Genomic DNA, 7,669 nt, shown 5'->3' on the forward strand with positions numbered 1-7,669 from the left:
TAAGGAGGCACAGACATGACTTTTCACGGCTCAGAAAAGCATTGTTTTGCTCCATGAGGAAGTGACCTGCCCCAGATCTGTAACACCTCACATTGCGATGACTTCTCGCCCACTCTTGAATTCAGCACTCCTTGTCATAGTGCTGGGAATAGAAAAGAGGTGAATTCAAGGTCTTTCCCTTCTGCATGGTAGAAAGAGGCTCTGTTCCTCCTGCTTGCTTTCACCCCAGGCAAGGCCTGTGGATGCCTTCCCTGCAGAAGGGCACAAGGAAGTATTTCAGAGCTCCTGTGTGCCATGCAGACAGGTCAGAAAAACCTGGCCTAAATGTGAAAAGACAGATTATAGTGAAGAAAAAACAACAACCCCACAAAAACTTGCACAGCTCCCAGAATTATGTTATTGAGGACGCTATTTGTCATCTGCTGTATAATAGAGCATACATTTTGAAACAGGCTGGCAATTCCATTTCATTCACTCTTCTCTTTCCTATTCCACAAGTGTCATTGAAGGTAAGCAGCAAAGTCACCCTCTTCATGAATTTCTCAAACTGAAATGCTCTCCTGAGGATTGTTATCCTGCTGCTATGTGATCTAGTCTGGAAGGCTGCATGTACCAAATTAGAGACAACTCTATGAATCAAAGCTGAGAGACTCGGTACTGAGATATATAATGAGCACAAGAGCACATGAGGCCCAGTCCTGCTCCCACAGAAATGAGCAGCAAGGGTCTGATTCTGATTCTGCTGATCCAGCTATAAATCAAGAGCAACTTCAATGAAGCTCACATGAGTAAAAAGTGAACAAGCAGTCTTTCAGCCGCTAAATTCCCAACATATCACGCACTGTATTTTGTACAAAACATTGTCCCAGCTTGACTTTGCCTGCATGGCCATCCTGGGACAAAATGGTGAGGATATATTCAAAGTGTGTCTTAAGAGAAAAGCAGTTATGATACAGCAGAGGAGTGGGTTAGCAGAGCCCATTGAGCCCCCACCAACTGCCCAGCTGAATTAAAAAGAAACAGGGAGACTCTGAGAGTTGAAACTAAGCAAGCGTACTTCTCTTCCCCTGCTGTACTGGCAGATCCTCTTAAGTCCTGAGCTGGAGCCAGGATTTGATGTCCAGATACCTATTAAGAGATTCCATAAAATGTTATGTGTTTATGAGCACTCTTTATTCAAGCAAAATTGACAGTGCTGCTGAAAATCCCTTTGTATTTTGAGACTTAAAACAACTGAGATCATCAAGCTAAGCCACAATATGTTATATCAGCCAAAAGATTTTCACCAGGACTAGTTAGAATTGCAATGGCAAGGAAATTAGTTTCAGCAGAGCGTAACAGAGAAAGACTGATTATAGTGGCTTGGAGGGGAAAAAGATATAAATGGTATTTTTGTTAAGGCATGGTATTCATCAGAATGGCAAGGCTGAATCTTTGAGAAAGAAAATTGCCCATATTTACCAGAGGAATGTATGATTTTGTGATGTTCTTTGTAAACAGGATTGCACCAAAGCAGATCATCTCTACTGGAGAGAATAATTACATCTTATCACCTTTTTATCTTTTTAATGAGAATTGCCTGGCAAAGAACTGTACACTGGGTCACAACACTGCCCAAGAGGATTTGTGTTTGAGTAGTGACTGTGTATGTATTTGTAGCCTATTATTACTGGGCATTATATGGACCACTAAATGAAAAATGGTCCCTGTCCCAATTAACTTCTAAACCAATTACACAACTCCTTTTTTCTACAAGCTAAAAGATGGAGTAAGATGCAGACTTTTGTCTTGCTCCTGTGGCTTGTTTGTTTTTATTTCCCATCCCAGGCCTTTAGGGAGTGTGTTTCTGCTAAGTATTTCTGCAGCTGTTCAAAAGCAATCTTATTGCACAATACAGTATCTGAATAATTGTCTCGGGTGACTATTAAAGTCTACTGCTGCCCCATAAAACCACGAGGAGTAATCTTGCACCACAGCAGAAAATATCCAAGAGACTACCCTGTGGAGTGTCATTTCTGTTAGGAGAGAGCTACTGCAACTGAGTGGAGATTCAGGAAGGCAGAAAAAGCACGGGGACGGCTCTGGACCTTAAATTGTTTCTTTTCTTGCCGACTAAGCAAAGCTGCTGATTGTTAAATATTGAATTGTCTGTATTCATCCCCGGCCAGCTGAAGTCAATGGACAGACATAGAGGAGGACTTTAACCTGTTACACATGAAATGTTTGTCTTCTTTGTCTCTCTGTCTCTCCTTACAGCCTTTTATACCCTGCACTAAAGGAACCCCTTTAAAGCCTAATGTATGGTAATACAGTTTAATTGTTGGGCTGTTGGGGATAAAATGTGCTGGTTCCAAGTAATTTTGCTGACTCTAAACTTGGCTCTGTATAGAGAGCTGGAGGAGGGGAGATTGCTAATAAAAATAGCTGTGCTACCTGGGGAAGCTCTGCATACTGCAAAGGTACTGTAGGACTAGGCCCTATAATTGCAGTTAATTGATTTTTTAAAACAGTGATGTTTGCCTCACACTGACTACACAGCCTGCCTCTTAGCCCTTACATAGGAACAATTCACACACAGAGGTAAGTCCCAGACAAGCACTCTCCAGGCACTCTTTTCTAACTTAGCAAAATCTACTCACTTTGTGTTCATTACACAACTCCTTTCAATCTGTGAGTTGGACACAGCTGAGTGGTTGAAGGCAGAAATCTCCTGTCTTCCTTTCCTGCAGGATGAAAACAGACACCCCAAATATGGGGGCCCTCTTTCTTCTCCCCACATCCTCTGATGTAAAATGTCCACTGAATCCCATGCATAGCCCATCAGATAGTGATACCTGCCTGTTGGAAGGATGAGTGATTACTACTGATCAGTATTTTGCTTACACTGAACATTTAATTCTTTCAGATGGTTACTCCTCAAGAATAACCACCTAGGCATTAGTACCCCTCTTCTTCCCTGCTTTCAGCTCTCACAATCATCACCAAAATGCCAGGCAGGAGCTGTTCTATTAGCTAAACATGGTTCACATCCCATCAGTGATATATATATACACGCACATAAAGTGTTAAGAAACTCCAATTTTAGATGACTAATAATGTGCACTAGGACCATTTAGCCTACTGATATTCAACTGTGATATGAATCCAGTCAAGGTTAACAGACACCAAAGGTTCAGGCCATCCAAGCGTAGCATAGAACCCTCATGAGAAAACGAGCTTGCTTCAATCCACAGGGCCAAACTCTTTCACTGCCTTACATAAATACTTATATCTATACAAGTAGTACAATGCATGATCTGGGAGAGTTTCAAAAATCAACTTTATCACTTTACCAATTTATCTACAGACATACAGGGTCTGTCTGTTTACAGGTATTTCCAATAACTGTAAAGCTTTTGCTTGTTTACTTAGAGAAATATCTTGCCTGCAGAGATAAGTTGGCAACTTCTTGCTAGATACTTTTTTTCATCTCAGTAGCTCACTCAAGCCTTCTGTGTGCAGTTGGAGTGTCACTGTGGCAAGAAATCTTCCAGTCTGGTCTCCAGCTTTGTAATTTCCTTGTGTCTCTGGAGCAGAGAAGTAGTACAATAACAAGTAAAACCCACTGGACTCTTATATAAATGATCAAAACCTCGATGTCTTAAAAATCATTTTGCTCTCTACACTCTTGTCAGTCCAATCTGTGAAGTGAAATTTGAAAAGCATTCTGCTTTTATAGTGAATACTTTCTCCTTCTGCTACTTCAGTGTTATTTTAAAGGATCAGATTTTGTTCTGTGAGCTGTATGTAATAATGTTTAACAAATAACCCTCTAATTGGATTAGTTTAAAAGAAAAGTTACTATGGTGGCTGAAAACTCTGCTTTGTGGGCACATATCCACTCTCCCATGTCCTTTAATAATAATAATATCTTGCTTTCCTAATAAAAGCAACTGTACAGCTCAAATAGCATGACAAAAGCTGAGTGAAGCTTTCCCCTTCAGTTCAGCACAGGGCTTTAAACACCTCGCCACACATGCATTACTGCCAGCTGCAAAGGTGGTTCTGTGCTGCAGACCTATTTTCAGAAGCAAGACTGCAAGATGTTGCAGTATTCTTGTGCAGTGAAAGAGGAATCAAGGCAAAATAAAGGTCCATTTATAGACCTACTAAAAAGGTTTTCCTATATGCCCACCAATCCCTTTCTGAGTTGTTCCTCAAGTGGGACACCAAGCTGGCAGGGCACAGGTTACAGATCATTTACTTGTGTTGGGGTTTTATGATTGCTCTGCACCTGACTTTTGATCTGGAAGACTGTAGCAGCTTTAGATGATAGCTTGATAATGACCAGTAAATGGGCTTTGTGGGGTCTCTGCATAATGTATAAATGAAGTACAACTGGGCAGATAACCAGCAGATATCACCACTCCTGTGCTTTCTGGAGTTTGTACCCTTTTCTCTCCCTGCTTGTTGGTCACCACCCACTGTGACTGGTCACTTCAATTGTTTCCTATTGTTTCTGTCTCACAAATAAGCATCTGGAATTCTGTAAAAATGGCAAATTCCAATACTGGGAACTGCTGTCCTCTAAACAGTGGCATGGATAAAAGAGACAGATGGATGGACACTGCTCTTTCGGTGTTAGAAGCTCAGCTGAAAGGCAACTTGTGCCAGAGAACCCTTCACTGAGCTATACCCAGCAGGAAGCATTCCCAATGGAACAACGATCCTTTCTTGCTGTTTTTGAAGCAGTTCCCTAGAGAAACCAGACAGCAGCTTGAGATCTTATGAAGAAGTGTGTGAATCACAGCGAAATTACATAGGTGTCAACATTTGATACAGTGAAAGTGCTTCCGAACCAGAAGCTGCAGGTTTTAATTGAGCAGCACAAAAAATGACTCTGGTCCGTCATACTAAACATTTTTGTAACACTTTTCTTGTGGTATTTAAACAGCATTTCAGATTTTAACTTAAAATATGGATTGAATCTTAGTGTTCATGATTTGTTTTACTCTGTAAAGCACTGGTTTATTTCATGAAGCAGGCATAATTTGCCAATTTTACTTGAAGGAACGCCTAATTTATATTACTAAGGGGATGTTGAACAAAAGCTTGAGGCGTGGTGAAAGTGTACTCTTGCTGCCTTCTTTGCCACTCTAATTATGGTGAATAAATGGAGCCAGAGAAGGAGACAGGACAGAACAAGTCTGATCAATACGTGCCTCTCTTTTGCCCTCCCTGCAGTTAAAAGAGAATGATTGCACTTATCTGGCCTTCTTGGGGAGTATCCATTCCTTGCTGGAGGTTAAATGAAAAACTCTTTTATTCCTACTTTTATGCTGACCCTAAACTTGTGTCCTGATTCTACTGTCTCTGGCTACATGGATAGTTCTTCAAGTCGATGGGAAAATTGCCATGAAAAAGAGTTGCTCACACGAATGAGGTTTGCAAGATCAAACCCTTCATGATCGGTATAACCCTGGGCACTGGGCTGATATGGCAGCCCTGATTTACAAGAGTATTCCTATTAGCATCCAAGGGACAATTCACATGAGTAAGGACGGTGGGAATGGGCCCCTCAGGAGCAACTATCACCACAGTTATGCATCCAGCCTCACTTAGATCACAGCAGTTTTCAAACGTTCTACAGGCACTTTATGCTGCTACTGAACTTTGAGAAGAAAATAGACCTTGGGCACAAGTTCACTTCTGCTTTACAGACTATGGCTCCACTTTTTCTCTCTTCTTATTCTCTGCCCTTGAAGAGTCTTTGCTCTAAGGATCTGAACCTTTTAAGTGGATCAGGGTCTGCAAGAAATCTTGGCTTTTCTTGCTTCTTTCTTTTTCCCTTCTACCTTTCTTTTTTTCCCCCTTTTTTCCAGTCTTGCTTTTTAATTTTTAAAAAAATTCTCCTTTCCTTTTTAGTTTTCTCTATTTTTTTCTGATTTAATTTCCTTGTTTAATATTTTCTATTTTTATTTTTTATTCCCTTTTTTCTTTTATCTTTTCTTTTTCTCCTTTCTCTTATCTTCTGTTGCCCTCTCCTGCTCTTCTTAACTTTCTTTTTAAAGTCTTTTTCTCTCTTTTCTATTTTTTCCCTACCTTGCTTTTTTTAAAAAAAATTCTTTCTCTTTTCTCCTTCTTTCTTCTTTTTCTTCCCTTCCTGTCCTTCTCCCTTCCTCCTAATCTTCTTTCTCAGAATTAGGGGTATTCAAAGAAGGTAGGAAAAAATTAACAAGTTGTTTCCCTCAAAATTCAAAGACTGGGAGAATAGCAGCTTTCCCAGTTTCAGAAGTGCTTTTTTAAAGTCACATAAATCAACCTGAATTTCCAGAATCTGAAAAACTGGAATGTAAAATTCAAAGGAAAGCGTGGAAATTGTAGAATTTCTACATGCATTTATGCTTCTTTTTATATCTTACCTACAGCAAATGAAAAGCACCTTTTTTTCTGGCTTTCTGGTGTTTCCAGGTGTAGTTCTGAGAACTTGTATAAATCAATTACCAGCTTTTCCTCTCAAGTGTAATAATGTGTGTTTAGTTTAACTGTTAACTTAATAGGTTTACCTGCTTTTAAAACTGACTGCAGATAAGGATTAGAATGCCAAACAATCAAAAAGGCAGTACTAGAAGATAATTACAGTTTTATTTCAGTCACACCATGTGATTATGATATGTGTTATGTGTGGTAAAAAAAAAAAAAGGATGAAAATAAAATTCCTGGCTTGAACTAAGTCATGAGCTGCAGAAATGCTTCCATGTTTTTTGAAAAAAATCTGTTCCCTGGGATGGACCCATGCTCCTGTGAGTTTTTTGTTGACTTCAGCAGAAACACTATTTGCTGTGTTCTTAGTGAGAACAAGGGTTGTTGAACCCAACTTCTACTAACATTTAAAAACAGTTCTGATACTACAGTTCTTGCTCAAATGGGTTTTTCTGCATTTTATGACTTTAAGAAGAGTTACACAGGTATTTGACGTGACGTGACATGACAGGATATGACACAAAGCACAGAAGTACCATCAGTGAATGCTGAATATACATAGCTAAGAGGAGAGATTTTCTGTAAGAATGCAGTTTTAAAAATTGTATCCCTTTCTGACCACGTGCACGTCTTTAGGATTAGTTTTGAAACCTTTGCTGGGCATCTGAGTACATTTATCTCTATATTCTTCAGTCTTGCTTATCATGAGCTGCTTAGTCACAAGCATTGCTCCTGTTGATGAGGAGTGCTGTGGGACTAGAATAATTCTCTCTGAAGAAGCACTGGGAAGCTCAGGAACGCCAGGTTCCCTCTGTTCATCACATTGTAGCACACTGGTAGGACAAGTCTGTGGCCAGCTGCGGAGTTCCTTAATTTTCTGTTTCACTTTGTGAAGAAACACGATGCATCTGTATTGGAACAGTGCTGATGGCTTGGCAATACAAGCGTGTTTAATTTTTTCCACTTTGGTAAAAGTTAAGGCCCGCCAGAACAACGGAGGGCCCGAAATACTGAGACCTCAGGTACTTTCAGATAAGCTTTGAGCCCTCTTGGGAATTTGCACAGTCGCTGAACTTGGCTGTCACTACCAGCGCCCGTCTGGGCCACAGCCTTTGGTTTCCCCCTGTCCAAGGGTGGTGAGACAGGAGGCCTTTCCCTTGCTCGTTTTCACACGCTTTCCTTCTCTTTCTCCCGGGTTTGCTGGGCT

This window comes from Corvus brachyrhynchos, unplaced genomic scaffold (assembly GCF_000691975.1).
Source record: "Corvus brachyrhynchos isolate BGI_N302 unplaced genomic scaffold, ASM69197v1 scaffold191, whole genome shotgun sequence".
Taxonomy (NCBI): domain Eukaryota; kingdom Metazoa; phylum Chordata; class Aves; order Passeriformes; family Corvidae; genus Corvus; species Corvus brachyrhynchos.